Here is a 21,296-nt window from a genome sequence, read left to right as displayed (position 1 = left end):
TTTGAAAAACACTGTATGACATATCTACTGTTAAAAATTACAGTATAATAGATGCTTTTTGTGTATTTTAACTTGTGTCTTTGTTTCATCTCTCTTCTCTTCATTTATCAATCCAATAACTGTTTCTCGAACAGAAACATTAAATCCCTAGACTTTCAATGTCTTGTTCAGGTCTTTTTTAGTGCTATGGCAATGGTAATTCTTTTATATTTACCCTCACAGAGACAGTATGATTAGATCTGCATTATTTTTTGCATGGTGTACTTTGTCCTCCTAGATCCATATTTCTCAGCATTCCTTGTGGTATAATGTAATACATTATTTATGAAATAAGTTTATAATTTGTTCTATTTTTAGAAGCATTTTTTCTACTATGTACACTTAGATTAAGCTTAAATATTCTTTGATCTCTGAAGAAACTGAAGAAAGAGAGATTTTCCTTTTCATTCTTCTCTAATCTGGGCCATGAGTGATTTAGTTTAACACATATTTATGGAGCACCAGCTACATGCCAAGAGATAGGTTAGATGCTGATGACAGAACTATGAAAACTGTCTTCAGAACGCTCAGGTACATACAAACTCATTTCAATGTAGTTTATTAAGTGTTAAGATCAATGTATGCATAAAATATGAGGGGAATAGAGTGTCATAGAACCATTTAATCCAGCTTTCAGGAAATGAATTCAGACCAAACAACTCTTTTTAAGGTAGAATGGTATTTATATGTAGAATTATCTCTGTAGTCATCACTAACGATTCACTTGTGATCGCAGTAATTCTCTGAAGATAGAACAAATCATCCTAATGTATTTTGGCAAAAAAATTTAAATGTAGTAAACAAAGAGTGTTATTTGATGATTAACTAGAAATTACACCAGAAACTTCATATACTTTCATTTTCCAACTTTTAGGTTCAAGAGATACATGTACAAGTTTGTTACATGGGTAAATTGTGTGATGTAGGGGTTTGGTATATAGATAATTTCATCACCCAGGTAATAAGTAGAGCACCCAATAGGCAGTTTTTCAATCCTTACCCTCCTCCCAACTTCTACCCTCAAGGAGGCATCAATTTCTGTTTTTCCCTTCTTTGTGTCCATGTGTACTTTACGTTTAGCTCACACTTATAAGTTAAAACATGTGGTATTTGGTTTTCTATTCCTGTGGCCTCCAGCTCCATCCATGTTGCTGCAAAGGAAATGATCACATTCTTTTTCATGGCTGTGTAGTATTCCATGGTGTATATGTACCATGTTTCTTTATCTGGTCCATCACTGATGGGCATATAGGTTGATTCCACATCTTTGCTATGGTCAATAGTACTATGACACACACATTCATGTGTCTATATCATAGAAGAATTTATATTCCTTTGAACATATGCCAAGCAATGGGATTGCCAGGTCAAATGATAATTCTATTTGAAGTTCTTTGAGAAATCTCTAAACTGCTTTCCAAAGTGACTGAACTAATTTATATTACCACCAGAATTGTACGTGATTCCTTTTTTTTTTTTTTTTTTTTTTTTGCAATCTGACCAGCATCTGTTATTTTTTCACTCTTTAATAGTAGCCATTCTGACTGGTGTGAGATAGTATCTCACTGTGGTTTTTATTTTCATTTGCCTAATGATTTGAAATATTCAGTATTTTTTCATATACTTGTTGGTTATGTATACATCTTCTTTTGAGAAGTCCCTGTCCATGTTCTTTTCCCATCTTGTAAAGGGGGGTGTTTGTTTTTTGCCTGTTGACTTGTTTAAATTTTTGGAAGTTGTAGATATTAGACCTTCGAGGGGTGCATAATTTCCAAATAACTTCTCCTATTCTGTAGGCTGTCTGTTTATGCTATTGATGTTTTTGTTTTGTTTTGGCTATGCAGATGCTGTTTAGTTTAATTAGGTCCCACTGTCAGTTTTTGGTTTTGTTACAAGTGCTGTTGGAGTCTTCATCATGAAGTCTTTGCCAGGGCTGGTGTACCAAATGGTATTTGCTAGGTTTTCTTCTAGAGTTTTTACATTTTTAGGTTGTACATTTAAGTCTTTAATTAATCTTGAGTTGATTTTTTTAATATGGTGAAAGGTAAGAGCCCAATTTTAGACTTCTGCATATGGCTGGCTAGTTATCTTAGCACTATTTATTGAATGGTGAGTTCTTTTCCCATTGCTTGTTATTGTTAGCTTTGCTGATGATCATATGGTTATAGGTGTGTAGCTTTATTTCTGGGTTCTCTAACCTGTTCCATTGGTCTGTGTATCTGTTTTTGTACCAGTACCATGTTGTTTTGGTTACTCTAGCCTTGTGGTGTAGCTTAAAGTCAGGTAGTGTGATGCCTCCAGCTTTGTGCCTTTTACTTAAGATTTCTTTAGCTATTCAGGCTCTTTTTTCATTCCAAATGAATTTTTGAATTAATTTTTCATATTCTGTGAAAAATGCCATTGTTAGTTTGATAGGAATAGTGTTGAATCTGTAGATTCCTTTGTGCAGTATGGCCATTTTAACAATATAAATTCTTCCTATCCATGGGTATAAATGTTTTTTCCATTTGTTTGTGTCATCTCTGACTTCTTTGAGCAGTGTTTTATAATTCACAGTGTATTGATCTTTTACCTCCCTGGTGAGCTCTATTCCTGGGTATCTTCTTTTTGTGACTATTGTGAATGGGATTGTGGTCTCGATTTGGCTGTCAACTTGGACATTATTTATATATAGAAATGGTACTGATTTTTGTACATTGGGTTTGTATCTTGAAACTTTGCTCAAGTTGTTTATCATATACAAGAGCCTTTAGGGAGAAACTATGGGATTTTCTAGGTATAGTACAGTATCGTCATCTGTGAAGAGAGATGTTTTCACTTCCCCTCTTCTTATTTGGATGACTTTTATTTATTTCTTTTGCCTAATTGCTCTGGACTTCCAGTACTGTGTTTAATAGGAGTGATGAGAATGGGCATCCTTGTCTTGTTCCAGATCTAAATGGGAATGCTCTCAGTTTTTACCCATTCAGTGTTGTTGGCTGTATTTATGTCATAAATCACTCTTGTCATTTTGAGGTATGTGCCTTCAGTGCCTTGTTTGTTGAGGGTTTTTAACATGAAGGGACATTATATTTTATCTAAAGCCTTTTCTGAATCTGTTGAGATGATCATGTGATTTTTGTTTCAGTTCTGTTTATGCGATGAATCACAACTATTTATTTGCATATGTTGAGCCAACCTTGCATTCCAGGACTGAAGCTTACTTGTATGTAGTAGATTAGCTTTGCAATGTGCCCTGGATTTGATTCCCAATTACTTGTTGAGGATTTTTGCATATATATTCATCAGGGATATTGGCCTAAAGTTTTCTTTTTTCATTATGTTTCTGCCAAGTATTGCTATCAGAATGATGCTGGTCACATAGAATGGTTTAGGGAACAATCCCTAAATCATTTAAAAACACCAGCATGATTAGGTTATTAACATTTTCAACATACCAGAAAAGTTTGCTTTCTTCTTTTTTTTTTTTTTTGAGACAGGATCACACTCTGTCACCCAGGCTGGAGTACAGCAGTGTATCTTGGTTCACTGCAGCCTCCACCTCCCAGTTTCAAGCAATTCTCCTGCCTTAGCCACTGAAGTAGCTGGGATAACAGACATGCACCACCATGCCCAGCTAATTTTTGTATTTTTTGTAGAGACAGGGTTTCACCATCTTTTCCAAGATGGTCTTGAACTCTTAAGCTTAAACAATCTGCCCGCTTTGGCCTCCAAAGTACTGGGATTACAAGCATCAGCTAGTTTGTCGGGCCACAAGTTTTTTGTTAATGACTTTTCTTTGACTAAAAACAAATTGAGCAAAGTTAGAAAAGTGATATCAAAAATTATAGCAATATTTTTATTTATTTTATAATTTTTAAAATTACCCAAAATTGGGTTTTATTAAAGTCCCTTTTTTTGTAAAGTTCAGTGGCCATATTAGACCTTGATATTTAGTTAGCCAAATGAAAATATTAAAATAGAGAACACAGAAAACAAAGATTTCATCACTACCCTAGAATTCAGCTTGGTGGTGAAAGGAATTGTGTTCATCAGCTTTTTAATAAAATTCTCTAGGCCATATGGAGAAGATTAAATGTTAAGTTATTGGTAGAACTATTTGGAAAATGAGAGAGGACTCACTGTACAAAACCTATGTGAAAAATTTATCCTAGTAACTGTACAGTACTAGAGAATGCTGGATGTTATCCTTGTTGTATGAATTAGGTACAAAATGTTTTTATTATAAGAGATTTTTAAAGCTAATTAGAACTTAGGACACATTCTGTGTAATTAATAGATGTTGCATAATTCATGGTATGAATTTCTTTATAAGCATATTTTTGGAGATTATCTTTTAATTAAAATATATGTATTTCTAACAGATATAAATCACTCATGTTTAAAGAAGTTACTTTTATAGGTTAATATGATCTCATTCAGAGATACTAGAGCTTTGGTGCTGTTCTGTAGGTTTGTTTTAGTTCCTTTCAAAAGAAGATCACATTGTTAAGTTTTATTTCCCTATCTTGCTCATATGTGTAACATGGCATATTGTCTTTTATTATTTGACTATAAATTTAATAAAATAATAGCTGGCCAGTAGAAAAAAATATGCATAAATATCTTGAGAAGAAGCATGTTTCATTTGGACTGTTTTGTTTTGTTCATACTAAATATGTTGGGAAAGTTTCTAATTTTTCTAGCTGCAGTTGTGGCTCTTAAGTAATTTCTTTTGATTTACCGTAAAGATGATATTATGACTGGCTATTTCAAATAATTCTTAAAATCTTTCTTTTATTCTTGCAATGTGCCATGATATTTATAAGTATTAAATTTTTTTAGATAGCTGAAATAATCTATAGGTATTTTTGTGTAGTGAACCAAGAAATGCAATAAAATAAGTGCATAGGACAGTTAGAGACATAAAAGGACATTTGCTTCAAAATGGCATTTGTACTCAGGGTTAAATACAGGTTATTTTCCTGGCCCAGAGAAATGTACTCTCTTTACAATGACATATTGTTCCCTGAATTTGGATGAGTAATGGCACCAGAGCCATTTTACTGTGAGTCCAGATCTCTCAGATTCTTTTAATCCTGTTTAATCACTAAGGTGATGAGTATGAAGAATGAAAACATTATTGATAAAAGGCATACCCCAGTCATTCATCTAAAAGGTTATTAACGTTTTCTTCTACCTTCCTTACAAAATACCTTTTCAGAAACAGGATCTATTTATAAACCCTGGTAAAGAATCAGACAGTGGTAAGGACTGTCATCAAGCCCCACTGTCATGGTATCTTCTAGACATATTCTTTTCTTTGATAATATTAAAGGTTGACCTCTTCCACTTCAGAGCATACAAACAAATCTAATCAGAAGTTCTTAGCAGTTGTGTTCATTCCTACATCCCGATTCCCTAAAACAGAGCCTAGCACATAGTAGGCACTCAATAAATATTTCTGAATGAATGAATCAATGAATATATTGTGCAATAATATTCTATTAGAGCTGTCATTTGTGTGAGTCAGTTAATTTTTATTAGATGATTGGGCTAATCAAGTCAAAGATGTAGCCATCTGAAGCTGCTGACTTTTTAAGAGAAAACTCTCTGATGTTTTATAATACTTTTACTATTTTAACCAATATATGAGATTTTAGAAAATGTGATTTTTCTAGAAGTATAAGTTCATGCTATAGAATTTAAATCTGAGAAGGACCTTAAAACCTGTACTTCTGTACCACCATCATCAGAGTGGCCCATTAATCCTTCTCAAAGAGCAACTTGGCACACTTTCTGTACTGCTTCATAGCTGGCATATGCCTTCACAAAGCTGCATTCCAGTAAGGAATGCCTCTAGAATGAAAGGAGGTGCACAGTGAGAAATTTTGTATTCTTTGCTTAGTGTCTTAGCTTGTTTATGCTGCTACAACAGAATACCACAGACGGGGTAATTTATAACAAACTGAAACTTATTGGCTGACAGTTCTGGAGGCTGGGAATTCCAAAATCAAGAGGCTTACATCTTCACAGCCTTCTTACTGAGTCATCCATAGTGGAAAGGCAAAGAGAGGATGAGAGAAAGCAACACATCTGTTCTTTTATAAGGATACCACTCCCATGGATTTGTTATTAATCCATTTATGAGGGCCTTCCCAGGCCTTAACACTTTCCATTAAGCCCCACTCTCCAACACTGCTGCAGTGGGAATCAAGTTTCCAACATATGAACTTCAAAGGGCACATTTAGACAATAGCAATTCCTTTCTGCTAAATTAGCTTAACAAGTGGTGATTAAAAACACAGTTTGCAGCCTTTGTCCCAACTCTGCCACCTGTGAACTTTCTGAGGTTGGGCAAATTACTTAACCTATTGATGCCTATGAATGAATGTTTATCATTCATAAAATGGTGATAATTATAATGCCCACTTCATAGTATTAATATTATTTTGGTGATGTAATGAGCAGGGTTCAGGAATCTTATTTTGTAATGGGAAAGATAGTAAATATTTCAGACTTTGTATGCCAGGTCCTACCTCTATACTACTTAACTGCATTGTGCCATGCAAGCAATATAGGTAATCCATAAATGAATTAATGTAGCTATGTTCCACTAAATCTTTATTTACCCAAAAAGACATTCCAGAAGCTGAGATTTGTTGACCCCTGGTCTAAAATATTGCTTAATATATAGTCAAGTTAAAAATTATTAAATATTTTATTCCCTTTTGAGCTTTTTTCAGTTAATATGTATACATAGAATTCTTCAATTTGCTAAAAACGCTGTATGTTTGCAAATCTAATTTTGACAAAAATATAGAATTATAAAAGAATGTCTAAAAACTTCTAGTAGCAAACCCTTAAATTAATCAAGGGATAGGATTAAAACATTTTTTTTAAAGGAATGTAAATGAAATAGGTTTAAGATAGGTTTCAGGGCACTTAATAATTTGTTTTAAGTCAAGCAGCTGGGAAGCATCAGGAATGGGGCTGAAGTGGTATGAGTGTGAGTGAGTGAGTGTGTGTGTGTGTGTGTGTCCTGCTTTCTAGTCTGTGGCCTTTTTACCTGTCAATCATCCATAAGTATAATTGAATTTAGAAAGTATGTTTACCTCCTGGACATACAGAAATTGAATATAAAGCAATGTGTATTTGTGAGGATGGATAGGTAAAATGTTAACAAACACAAATTTTTATTTTATAGAACTTAACTGGTTATATTTGTCTGGTTATATTTGACTCAATGCTAGAAATATTATCCCAGTAGCATTTATATCAGAGTTGGATGAATTCAATCAAATTCTATCCACTTATATAGTAGAAAATTTTACTTATATTTAATTATTTCTTGGTTAACTTTTTATAATTTCATTCATTTAGCAATACTTTGTTGAATACCTTCCCTAGGTTAGATTGAATACCTTCCCTAGGTTAGAATCTGAGAGTGACAATATGAAAAAACTTAGTCCCAGGGATCAAGAATTTTGTAGTAAAATAAGGATAATAGAGAAGCAGTAAGGTGGTGACATTGTGGTTGACAAATGTACCATAGAAGGACCCCCAGGGGTTGTGAATCTGAAGAGCACATAACCCAGCTTTCCCAAGGAGGTAACACCTAGGCTAACACCTAGTGGAGAAGTTATTGTTAGTAAGTTTAAGGATGCCTGGAAATGCATTTTAGACAAATATAGCACCAAGGTGAGAGATCACAAGGAGACAGCAAGTAGATCATTAGAAGCGAGTAAAATGAGAAGGGGCTGAGGAGGTTATCTGTATAATTCCTGGGATGGTGACTAAAGAATTTAAGTTAAAGAATAGCATAAATGAATTTACCCTTGAGAAAGAATGACCTAGTGGCAAGATGGGGAATTCATTGGAGGAAGATGATGCTGGAGTTTGAAACAAATTAAGAAGTTTCTGTAGTAGTAATCTTGATGAGAGATGATGCCAGTTGCACTTCTGAATAATAATTTGGGAGCTAAAATTAAAAGATTTGAGGATTGTTTCCAGAGGAAAATGAGAGTGAAGATGACATCAGGATGACTTCTGGACTTCTAGCTCTCTTTTATACTAATTTATTTATGTTTGGTATCTCAGGTATGAAATTTCATCACCACATTATCTGCTCTTTTTACAAAGCAGTGGTAGTGCTGATATATTTAAGAGTTTGCTCCTTGATGAGTATAATAGTAAAGCTAAAGAATATGTAGGGTGTTGAGGTCTGATTAACAAGCTTCCAAGTTTTTCCTAAAGCTAGTCTTAACCAGTGTCTGCAATTATTACAATTATGAATTTCAAATTCTATAAGTAACGTAACTGGCAAACAGCCATGGGTTAATAACAGCATGGAATGAAAAGGAGTAGGGAAAAGAGGAAGAAGAGAAGAAAGAGTAGGTGGAAGAGGAAGAGGCAGAGGATTCTTGTTTGAGATTGGGAATCAAGGAAGCAGATACATTTTCCCTTAGATTAAAAAGAAAAATATAACAAATAATGATGTCCCAAAAAGATTTCAGAGAACATGAAGTTGCTTCTGAGAACTCTCTAGATTGCTCCACTGTGGTTATGCCGTTTCTCTGTTTACAGTTTATGGATAGGCTCATACTATAATACAAACAGTTCTTTGTTTCTCCATTCGCTTCTGTCCAAGAAGCACTGGGGACAATCAAAGATGAAGAAAGAACTTTTTAATGAATTAAAGTTGTTTTGTAGCTTGCCTTTGAAGTTTTTTTTCTGGGAACTTCTTCAGCAGTTCAAATCAGCCATGTGACCCAGTAAGACAACTTGCTGAAATTGAAAGCCTGCAAACAATCTTTTTCACCATGCTATACACTTTTGGTAAGGCACACACTTTCTTTACCTTTCAGTCACAACAACAATAAAAGTAAGTTAAAATCTGACTGGAATTTAGAGGTACATTACTTTGGCATCCCAACTTAATGATTACCTTGATCAATCCAAAGTATATTTTGGAAGGACTGAGTATGTCCCCTACTTGTTTTTATTTTCTAATAACAATTTATTTTATTTTATACATAGTTTTCAGTTAGGAGTCATATGCTATTGAATTATTGCCTTTTTTAATTACCAAAGCATGTGAATTAAACTACAAATACCAGATAAGATAGAGGACAGAAGAAATTGGCATTCTCCAGTACTTAAAATTTTTAGATTTTCAAATGGGATTTATTTTTATATCATTCCAGTAAAGGTGGAAAGCAACCTTGATGTCTGTTGTTAGAAGTATTATGAGCAGAGGAGATGGATTTTTACCGATAGTCCTGTCCCATCAATATATGCTGTGCTTCACATATGTTTATTGTGGCGCTGTTCACAATAGCAAAGACTTGGAACCAACCCAAATGCCCAGCAATGATAGGCTTGATAAAGAAAATTTGGCACATATAGACCATGGAATACTATACAGCCATTAAAAAAAAGATGAGTTCATTTTCAGGGACATGGATGAAGCTGGAAACCATCATTCTCAGCAAACTGACACAGGACCAGAAAACCAAACACCGCATGTTCTCACTCATAATAAGAGTTGAACAATGAGAACACATGGATACAGGGAGTGGAACATCACACACTGGGGCCTGTAAGGGACTCAGGGGGTAGGGGAGGGATAGCATTAGGAGAAATTCCTGATATAGATAACGGGTTGATGGGTGCAGCAAATCACCATTGGCACATGTATACCTGTGTAAAAAAACCTGCATGTTCTGTACATGTATCCCAGAACTTAAAGTATAATAATATATATATATATATATATATATATATGTATATATATAGTAAAAAGTATATATGTGTATATATAATCAAATATATATATACATATGCTGTACTTTATGGCAAGAGCGGCCATTAGTAGTGTTGTCACATTTTGTGGCTTTGGTTTTTAAATGCCTGATTGGCCTTAAGGTTTTGCTCAAAAGAACCATTTCTAATAGTAACATGCTGGTCTGTTTGAGGCAATTTCCTTGCAAATCCTCAGTCATGCCATATAATATCAAATTGTGCCCTAAAGCAGTAGTTCTTGATTGAAATTCTCATACATATCTATTATTACAGTTGTAATTGGTAAGATAAATTTTTGTTCAGTATTTTCCATGTTTGTTTTAAGTTCAATGTTTTGAGTGCTTTGAATCACAGACTTTTTTTCTGGTGGTTTGGCACTCAAAACACTGTTGCAAATGCTTTACCCATATTGTCATTTAATTTTCCTTCAGTATTGCACGTGCATTAAGGTTATTCTTTCCTTTCTAATCTTGTTCCCCCTGTCTTCCTCTCTCTTTTTCCCTATCCCTCTCCCATTTCCCATCTCCCACTTGTCTCCAATCTCCAACGTTTATCTGTCTCTCCCATCTCCATCTCCCATTGTCCATCTCTCTCTCCCTCTCTGTCTCCTTCTCTCTTCATCTTTCAATTTCTAGGTATAGAGCATAGGGCTTAGAACCAAAAAGATCTTCTTTCAAAGCCTGGTTCTGTCATTTGCCAACCACTTTATTTTTGTTGTGAAGTTAGTAAACTTCCCTAAGACTCAGTTTTTTCCATCTTAAAAATGGGGTAATAATATACTTCTCAGAGTCATTTTTGTAAAAATTATTTTGTGTCTAGGAAGTGCCTAACAATAGCAGCTGTTATTATGATGAAATTTTGTTGTTACTGTCCATATGATTACTTTAGGTCACCTTGAAACCTCACTTTCAATGCTGTTCTCACCTATATACCCAGCCAGTACAGCCTGATTGCATTGTGGTCCCTTTAGAGCTTATGGAATAACTTGCTTATAAGAACTTTTAAAGGACTGTATTATTTTATATACCATATATGAATGTCTCAAAAAATGGCACAAGAAGACCAGTGGGGCATGGTGGCATTTGTGCTTCTTGGAATGCTGGAGTTATTTGTATGTGTTACTTTTACATCATTCAACAGCATTTTAAACTGTTTAATGCCATAAACAGTTTCTATCTTCCAACAAATGTACTGGATTTCTTGATTTGGTTTCTTAATTCATTGTCAGAAAGAACTTGTTTTAAAAATGCACAGCCAAGTTCTTTACTGATGAGTATCATAGGTAAGTTTTGTGTGCTCTAGTTTTTGAGGACAAGGGCTTCTAAATCAGACTGGGTGCTTCAAAGGATAGCTTATGATCTTTATGGCAAACATCTAGCCATTCTGAGGTTTGCCATCCTCAATACATAGTCCCACACACATATACACACACATGTAATCCTACATCATTTGCATTATTTTTGTTTCTTTGTAGCATCTATCATCTTTGTAACAACCTCATCTAATTCTTGCTAATTGTGTGTCTTTCTCATCATACTCTAAATAAAAGAAGATATATTTTTTTCACTTATTTTCAGTTTCCCTAGTGCAAAACACAATTCCTGAATTTATACAAGTATTTTTCAAACCAATGAGTGAATCCATGTAAAGTGCCAGTGTTTAGTTCATAACTATGTCTTCTGTCAATACTTGTTCGTTTCTTGCTCCTTTTTGGATCAACTTTGCAGAAACTTCTGATGATTGAAGTCTACCAAAGGACATATTTCTCAGATGATTCAAAGGATATTAAAAAACAAAACAAAACAAAAAACCTCTAGCTCTTCTGTTTTATTCTTGAGGATGACTTTTTTAAACAAGTTAAGTAAAACCAGGTTAGTTCATTTTCTGCACTTTGTCAAAACCAATATGTGACAATATATGCCATATATATGACCAATATGACACCCACCTTCTTTCCTCTCAGACAATAAAGTTACATCAGCAATGCTACCAAGTCCTTAACTTCTTTTAAGCTCATTTTTTAATTTAAAAAGCTATGCATGCGTATAGTTCTTAAAAATTAAACAAAAAACACAGTGCAGTGATATGTAAGTCTCCATGCCAACTCAGATCCTTTGACTTCAAGCTTAGAAATAACTATATAGTAATTTAACAGTAAAATATTTAGAAATATTTCATTCTTATGCTAGCATATATGTATGTGTATAGTTAAATGAATTCTATGCTCACGGTTATAACACTTCGGTTACTTTTCCTCATGTAAAAGTATATATCTTTAAGTTCCTTGTTTATTCGTATATGAGGAATTGACTAATTTTATTAAAATTACTGCATACTGTTTCACTGTGAGGATATAAATCTCTAACTGTAGTAATTAATTTACTAATGAGCATTAAGATTGTTTTGTGTTTTGATATTTAAAAGCAATGCTATAATAATTATGGTAAATACTTTTTATACACATATTTAAATATATCTATAGGATAAAATCTTAACGTAAAATGCTGGATCAAAGGGTTTATTCTTTGTAAGTGATAATACATCTTGCCAAATTTTCATATACATTGATTGCTTCAATTTATATTACTGAGAAGAGTCTATGCAGAATATTGTTTATGATAAAACTTTTAGATTTTATTAATCTGATTAGTAAAAAATAGCGAGTCCTTTTTAAATTGTTTTAACTTGCAATTTTTTTGACTAAGTAAAAGGGTTAAGATCTTTCAAATCTGTGTATTTTTTCTTTTTGCCCATTTTTCTTGTTGCCCATGTTTTTGATTTTTCTTACTGATTTGTAGGAATATCTCATTCAGTACAGAAATTCACTCTCTATGTGCCATATGTTGCAAAATTACCTTTTTTATTTAGTTGTTTGGGCTTTTTCTTTTAACTTTACCATGTTTTTTATGCAAGATTTTTAAAATGCAGACATAGTTATTAACCTTTTTTATTAATCCTTTTTAAGCCTTCTGTGTTTTTTGACATACAGAAAGGATTTCCTACTCCAAGATTAAGTTAAACATTGTACCATTTATTCTAACATATTACAATATTTTAAGAATATTTAAATCCCTGATCCATCTGGAATTTATTTTTTTGGAAGAGTGAAATACAGATCTTGCTTCTCCCCACCTCCCCCAGCACCATTTTTCCCCCCTGTGTGGCTAGCGAATTGTCCCAACACTAATTGTTGAATAATGTATCTTTTTTTTTTTTTTTTTTTTTTGAGACAGAGTTTCACTCTTGTTACCCAGGCTGGAGTGCAATGGCGCGATCTCGGCTCACCGCAACCTCCGCCTCCTGGGTTCAAGCAATTCTCCTGCCTCAGCCTCCTGAGTAGCTGGGATTACAGGCATGCGCCACCATGCCCAGCTAATATTTTGTATTTTTAGTAGGGACGGGGTTTCACCATGTTGACCAGGATGGTCTCGATCTCTTGACCTCGTGATCCACCCGCCTCGGCCTCCCAAAGTGCTGGGATTACAGGCTTGAGCCACCGCGCCTGGCCCCTTTTTTTTTTAATTTAAGTTGAGACGGTCTCGTCATCATATACATAATTTCTACATACACATATACCCAACCTTTCATAAAAATTGGAAGGAAAAAAGGAAGACCCTGCTATGACTGAAAACAATGTTATTTCATTGCTCCCTTTTTATTTGCAGTTATGTAGAAGAGGCTCAGAGAGGACTATGTCAATTAAAATATCTAAAAACTTTCCATCTCATATTAATCACAATAGTGTGTATTATGGTAAGAACGGAAATCCCAGAGATCTGGCTAATGATAATGGTAGTGGTGAAGTATTCCATCCTAAGAAATGTACTGATTGCACTAGAGAAGAAAGTCCATGAACACCCTGCAATAATGTTGAGACAGTGCTGAATTTTATCTTCCAACGTTCTGCATTATCAGACCCTTCTTTTCCCTGTAGTCTCATTTTGTCCTGTTCTCTTCCTCATTTAGATGGCCCCAGCTACCCTGGAATTCTTTCCGTTTCCTGAACACACCAGGCTTTCCTGCCTTTGGGAATTTATTCCTCTCATTTGAGTAATTTCCCTTCCTTACTTAGAAGAATTTTCTTTAAAACAAAATTTCAACTCTACCATATGTCTACATAATATTTTAATTTAAATATTGGGTAACTACAAGATAATGTGACAGCAGAAAGAATGTAATAAAGTGGATACCTTTGTGACAACATCTAGGTTAAAAATTAGGATACCATGAGCATACTAGAAACGCCCTATTGTTCTTTTCTGATTCCATCCCTTTTCTCTTCCCTTAGAAGTAGCCATTGTCTTTCAGAAAGCTAAAATCTCCTGCTTATCAAGAAACTTATGATAAATTGCAGCATATCTTAGAAACAGCTAACTTTGAACAGTGGTAAAAAGTATTTTTTATGAGGAGTATTACCATATTTAAAGAACTCATAACTTCTTAGACAAATAGACAGTTTTCATAGATGATTATGGGTAATATATATTTTACTTTCTGTTGCTTTTTATGGAAGATGGGGACATGCTAAGCATGCTTTTCCTTGTCTAAGTTAAAAATCATCTAAGGATTTTGTTGTAAAATTTTGAAAGGCTGCACTATAAAAATAACACCTTCTGGAGTAAGTACAAATAATAAGGTAAAATGAGGGCATATGATTTTTATTTGACTGTTGCAATGGAAGAGTTGATAATTAGAAGTATCTCTGATTTTAAATGTCAAGTCAGTACAAATTCATACTTTATAAAAAATATCTACCTCATGGTTTAAAAGATTCTTCTAACATGGGTTTGTATTCATACATGCTAAGTCTCTTGCCAATTATGATTCCATGTTCTCTCTCTCTCTCTAACTCCAGAGGTTGATGATTATTTTACAGACAGTAGTAGAAGCTAGGTACATTGTTGCCTTCTTTCCCCCACTTTTTTTTTTCTGTCACTCAGGCTGGAGTGCAGTGGCACAATGCCTCACTGCAGCCTGGGCCTCCTGGACTCAAGCCTCCCACCTGAGCTCCCCAAGTAGCTAAGACAAGTGTGTGCCACCACACCTGGCTAATTTTTTTATTTTCTTCTTCTTCTTCTTTTTTTTTTTTTTGTAGAGATGAAATCTCACTATGTTGCCCAGGCTGGTCTTGAACTCCGGGGCTTAAGCCACCCTCTGCCTTGACCTCCCAATGTGCTGGTGTTTCCAGCTAGGCCACAGCACCAGCCAGCCTGTCTTCTTTTTTATGTGCATGCTCAGTAATTTAGGCAAAGGGTTCCACCTCTCATGCTCAGGTTACCTAGAGGTTGAATTTATATTCAATGGAAAGAAAAGATTATCTAAGAAACAGTCATGATTCATGATTCAAAAAGTTTTAGAATTAGAGGCTTGGTGGAATTCTTTCATTTTAAAATTATTCTTCCTCCTACTCTTCTTCTTCTCCTCCTCCACAGTTGAGTAAGTTGGCTGCTGAAGAAATTACCAGATGATGGAGATATCACCATGGACACAGTAGGCATTGCTCCTTTGTGCCTGTGGCAGACTGGTACCAGGATCTAGTAAAGGGCCTGGGATGAAAACCAAGATAAGCAGGACCCCATGGAGAGCCCCTCATGTCTTTGCCTTTATTCCATAAGAATAGTACTAAGTGAGCATTCTGTGAGAATTTATGTGTCGTTATTTCTAGTTAGGGGGTAGGATAATATGTAGAGAGTAATTTATAAGCCTGTGTCTTAACTATTCATAATTATTTCATAAAAATAAGTAACATTATTTTTTAAAGATCTTTATGCTCATGAAAATTGGTGGCCCCTATTCTGAACATGCCCTTGCTGATGGTTTCCTGTATATCTAGGTTATGGGAATACAAATATCTATTTTCCTGTAACTGACATTCAGAAATTTAACCCACTAACATAATCCCATGTATAACAAAAAGGTAGTTGGGGAAGCTGAGACAGCTACTTAACATTCCGGCTAGTTTCTTTTAAGATACTAATTAATATGTCAGCCAATCCTTATATTGGCTTATGATAAGCCAATGCTTATAGTAACTTACAGTTACTCTCTAAGCCCTTGTTCTGTCTTCTTTTTTTTAACTCACTAATTTAGCAATAGAAAATGAAATTCTGTTGCCTGTAAATGAAGGTGGTGCCTGGTGGCTTTCTTCTGTGTCTCTGTCTGTTATCCCTTGAGAGAATCATCTAGGTTTCCACCTTTTATGCCATAGGGCTCAGGACAAATTCTATGAAGCCTACACAGTTAAAGAATAGGTTTTATTGGGAAAACCTGCATAGCCCAGGATCAAAAAGAGAAGAGAAAGCATGGCTGCCCCAGATCCTCTTATCATCCTGTAGAAAACCATGTCCTGGCTAAAGTGTTTCCGGCCCAGGCTGATTTGTGCCAGGCTGCCTGTGTTTAGGATGCCAGCTGTTTGAAAGCTTTTCTGGATGTGCCCCAGTTGCCCAGCACTTGGAGGCCCTATAATCCATGGGCTATTACAGTTCCCTCTGTAGATACCAGGAAGCCACAGGAAGCTGTGCTTGTATGGGCAGCCCCCATCCTGGCTAGCTTATTGCCCAGGCAACCACAGTTCTCTTAGAGTCATTTTTCAGGCAGTTCTGATGCTAGTACTACAATGTAGGAGTCATCAAGAGCAAATTAAATCCTAAAGAGACGTAGAGTCTAGAGACATAAATATTTTTTTAAATGGATAACTATTTGAGATGATGGCTATGTTAATTTGTTCCACTATAGTAACCGTTTTATCGTATATGTATCTTCTAACATCATGTATACCTTAAATATATAACAAATATTATTTTTTAAAAATAATTAAAGGTATTAAGCTTAATTTTTTTCCCCTTTTTTGGAGGGGCTGGGGGGCTGCGTAGCTTATTTTAAGTCACATAGCCTCACCTCTAACCCAACTGTGCTCCCAAATGACTTTACATGTGTTCTTGTTTGTTTTTGGATTACTATTTCTGTTTTGTGTTTTAAAAAGTTTCCTGTGTTCAGTCCCAGTTTCTTTGGGTTGTTTTGCACATGAATGTTATCAGGACTTCTCAGGTGACTTTCCTACTCAAACTGATTTGTTCTAAGCTGTCCTTCAACAGCTGCAGATCAGATATGCCTGTTGTCAGAAACTTTGCCCTTTTTTTGATGTTGGTGATAGTGTTGTTGCTAATTAATTTGTTAGGGCTCTGGATGGAATATCCATGACAGCTCAGGTTCTTGTTATCAAAACCATAATGTGGTAGGAAGCATTATTCCTCAGGTAATGAGTTTTTCATGAGGTGCAATGCCATGTTGTAATGGAATTTGCTGGTATGTAAAAAGGGTATTTAACATCTTTGTTTCTTTTTGGTGGACAGAAGGCTCCCAAATGCACAACAGTTTTAGTTCCCTTTGGGGTTTATTATGTTCAGTGTGCTCTTTCCGACTTGGATCTGATACAACCTAAATGGTGAACCAATTTGAAAAAAATTAACCGTAAGCCTTGTTGTAGGGACCTTGTATTGGCTCAAGTTAGGTTCAGTGAAAGACTGTGTTGTGTTCTTCCCAAGCACAATATATAAGGAGGATTCTGTTTGCATTCTGTCTTTAGTATAAGCCACATGCTCATGTGCTCCGGAGGCAAGGCAAAGAGGGGTTAGCCAGATAGGGTAAAGCAATATTTACTTAATTAACAAAAGTAAGAAAGCGGAACAGAAAAATTATCCCAATGAATAAGAAGAGAGAGATTTTACAGTTCCTCCATAGGCAATTTGAGTGTGGCCCAGTTTTCTTGAAATTGTCTGTAATGAGGGCATTGAAGTATATGACTGCCAAGTTGGTTTATGCACCTTAAACATCTCAATGGTTACTTTGATGTACATAAAACCTGTTTGTGCCTCATATTTTTTGGGAAAAATCCAACCCTTGTGATGTCATGAATCAGCGTTTATCAAGTATTTTAGAATTGTTCTCAATATTTTATATAACATATTTATTTAAAAATTGGTTTGACAGGATATGCATTTTTTGATTTTGTATTTTTCCTTTGAGAACTTCACTTATTTAAAATTGCTAGAATATGTTCTGAAACATTCAATAAATTAGATATATTTCAGGGTTTATGTTAGCTTTAAACTTGCTTTAATATATTCACATTTTAATTCTTAAAATGTATTCATACTATAACTCTTGAAAAGTTAAAATGCAGAAAGGAAGTTTTTTATCCTCCATATAGTGGCCATTCAACCTACTTTTCTTAAATGAAATCATGTTCTTTTCTTAACGGAACCACACAAAATACAGTTGACTGCTGAGTGGCAAATAATGAATAATGCAATGTCTTTCTTTAAATAAACTTGTGTTTTTCAACATTTGAATTTTTATATATTCAAGTATAAGTAATATATTTATTTTTACTTTGAAATTTTTAAACCATCTAGAGTTAGAAATATTGGTTGGAACCTGGTCTTTATTAATGGTGGCCTAAAGTAAAAAGTATGTAAACCCACAGAAGCAATAGTTACCCAGTTATTTGCCTATTTGTCCTGTTTGTATTTGTTGAAAATATCTCCTGAATGAGGAAAGATAAAAAGTGGGGCAAAAATGTGAGATTTGATTTTGTTACTAATTAGGATATCCCAAATTAGTTTTAAAAATTGATATTTAGGGGTTGAGGTGGCTCTGAATTATTTGCATGTTTCTAATAAAAGATTATTTTAAAAACAAATTGTCCACAAGTGAATGAAATATTGTTTAAGAGACTGGATAAAAAATAATATTTACAAGACTGGAAAATAATGAGGTAGGTCTTGAATAGACCTGTCACTTTATAATTATACTTATGCATATTTTAATTAATTTTTCTTCTCACCAGCTATGATGATAATCTCAGTGTTATTTTGAATGCTGCTATTTTTGTTACATAAATACATTTTATATCATTGTATCAAATAAAATGATGGACTAAGTGAATATTATTCAAACATTTTCCAAAGCTGGTGGTTTGTAAGTATGCTTAAAAGTATGTAATTCGAGGATTCTATTTCAATAGCACATATTTAAACTCAACATATTAAAGTTTTCTGAGATATTTTAAAGTTTAGTTTGGCCAAAAAACCTATTATCATTTAGATAAGAAATCAGTTAAGATTTTTAAAAGTAAATTCTTTAAAAAAAACTGTCATATTATTATGTAAAATAAAAATAAAAGTTATTTTAAAAAATTCACCCGTGTAGTATACATTGCTAAACATGACTCAGTACAATACTGAATTTCAGCTTAAATTCATTTTGATGGTTTGAAGATAGTACGATGTTTTAAAAACCCATGATATTTAGGAATCGCTTGTTTCTTTATAGATGCATTTTAAATCTATGGGTGATTTCAGTAAGATTTCAAATTAAAATACTTAAATAAGATCATTACGATCTTTATATTTTATATTCAGATCTGCTATGAGGCAATAATAAATACTTTCTGTCCTAAGCACACTGATACTCTAAATTGCAGATTTTAAATGTCATTCACTCTGAAATATTCAATTGAAAGAGGAATGTAATTGACATATAATATGTAAATAAGTTTTATTTGGCTATAGAATACATTAATTCATGCCTTTTTGATTTATCTTCATTATGCTTTCAATAACAAATGTTTATTGCTTCTGCTTAAAGCATTACTAATTATAATGGGAACCCCAGAGGCATAAGATATAGAGCTTAGTCTGCTGGGCAAATTGTACATGAAAAGATAAACCCACGGAAGCCCATGCTAATTTGTGTCAAATTAATAATGTGTCTTGCCAAATTAAATAAGTATTGCAGAATATAGAAGGGTATTTGGGTCATTGGGGTCTGAGGGTAGTCAGTGAACTTCCCTTTCTTGGATTATACTTTCATACAACCTTGTTTCAACAGAAACAAGGAGGAACAGGTTCCAAGCAGTAGAAGTCTGGGTAAAGTTGTAGAGTTAGGAATTTGCCTGGAATGCTTAGAATGTGCCTGGAATGTTAGCACATACTAAGAGACAAACCTGGTATGAGAGAGGATAGATGATGTACTGTGGCACTAAGAGATGAGGATGAAGTGTCAGGCTAAAGTGTTTGTATTATGTAGCTCCTGACTGTCTTTAAGCTGTGAGTCACAAGTGCAAAAGAACCAGCTGTACCAGATAATCAGAGGGGTGAGCACTGTGATGATCTGGGTTGGGGAAATATGTTTCAAAATGCCTTATAAAATAAGAATTTATGATACATATTTTGATTGGTGAAACTCAGAATATATAAACTATTAATAAAATTTTGTATTTTCTGAATGTGTTATTGGATTACTCAAGGGGCAAAGGGAGCATAGGAATAACACATCAGCAAAAGTAGTTACCCTCAACAATATCTTGTGAAATAGTATGATATTTTTAAGAAAGGTATCAAATTAGTTACAAATGGAAGAATCAGAGCTATGTCATTTTTAAAACCTAATATATTTGTTTTCAATTGCATATAGGAAGGGGATATAGTTTCAGTGCTTGGGCCCTCTAAAAAATGTATCTAATCATATGTAGATGTAATCTGTATGAACAGGCACCCAGCCTACAGTGTGCTGGATGACTAAGAAAATCAATTGACTTCCTGAAGAAAGGAAGATATTGTTGGCTGTCAAACATTATGCTGCACTCCCTGGGAATCTTGTTAAACTGGAGATTCTGAGTTTAGTTGCTCTGGAGTAGAGCCAGAGATTCTACATTTCTCAAAAGCTCTTAGGTGATATTCATGATGTATATCCTTGGACCACATGTTGAGTAATACAATGAAATTTTCAACAAGTTAGTCTCTTAATGTATTGTACATTAAAAAAAATCTTATACCGTGTTGTTATGTATTGGGTTATACTCAAAGTACTGTTCTAAGATTCTATCCAATACTTTTAAATAGTGAGGGATTTAACGTCCTCTTACATATTTTTTTTTATTGTACTTTAGGTTCTGGGGTACATTTGCAGATCATGCAGGATTGTTGCATAGGTACATACACGGCAATGTGGCTTGTTGACTCCATCCCCCCATCACCTATCTGGCATTTCTCCCCATGTTATCCCTCCCCAACCTCCCCATCCCCCAGCTGTGCCTCCCCTGCCCCCCCACCACAAACCCCAGTGTGTGATGCTCCCCTCCCTGTGTCCATGTGTTCTCATTGTTCAACACCCACCTATGAGTGAGAACATGTGGTGTTTCATTTTCTGTTCTTGTGTCAGTTTGCTGAGAATGATGGTTTCCAGATTCATTCATGTCCCTACATAGGACATGAATTCATCCTTTTTTATGGCTGCATAGTATTCCATGGTGTATATGTGCCACATTTTCCTTGTCCAGTCTATCATCCATGGGCATTTGTGTTGGTTCTAGGTCTTTGCTATTGTAAACAGTGACACAATGAACATGCATGTGCATGTGTCTTAATAGGATGATTTATAATCCTTTGGGTATATACCCAGTAATGGGATTG

At 34.5% G+C, this 21,296-nt stretch overlaps 1 protein-coding gene and 1 long non-coding RNA gene across 2 annotated transcripts in view; both read left to right on the top strand.

Annotated features, from left to right (window-relative positions):
- CHSY3 (chondroitin sulfate synthase 3) overlaps positions 1-21,296 on the top strand; it is a 277,797-nt gene that overhangs the window by 77,610 nt on the left and 178,891 nt on the right. The gene's annotated exons all lie outside the window — the stretch shown is intronic.
- LOC116538762 lies at positions 4,054-20,810 on the top strand. The gene is made up of 3 exons (XR_004263778.1): positions 4,054-4,065; positions 5,532-5,542; positions 18,013-20,810. It is a non-coding gene; the product is annotated as an uncharacterized LOC116538762 (long non-coding RNA).

Source organism: Sapajus apella, unplaced genomic scaffold, assembly GCF_009761245.1.
Source record: "Sapajus apella isolate SASKATOON/1434 unplaced genomic scaffold, GSC_monkey_1.0 scaffold1, whole genome shotgun sequence".
In the NCBI taxonomy this organism is placed as follows: domain Eukaryota; kingdom Metazoa; phylum Chordata; class Mammalia; order Primates; family Cebidae; genus Sapajus; species Sapajus apella.
Note: the sequence above shows the minus strand (reverse complement) of the source record. Positions and strands in the feature narration are given on the sequence as shown.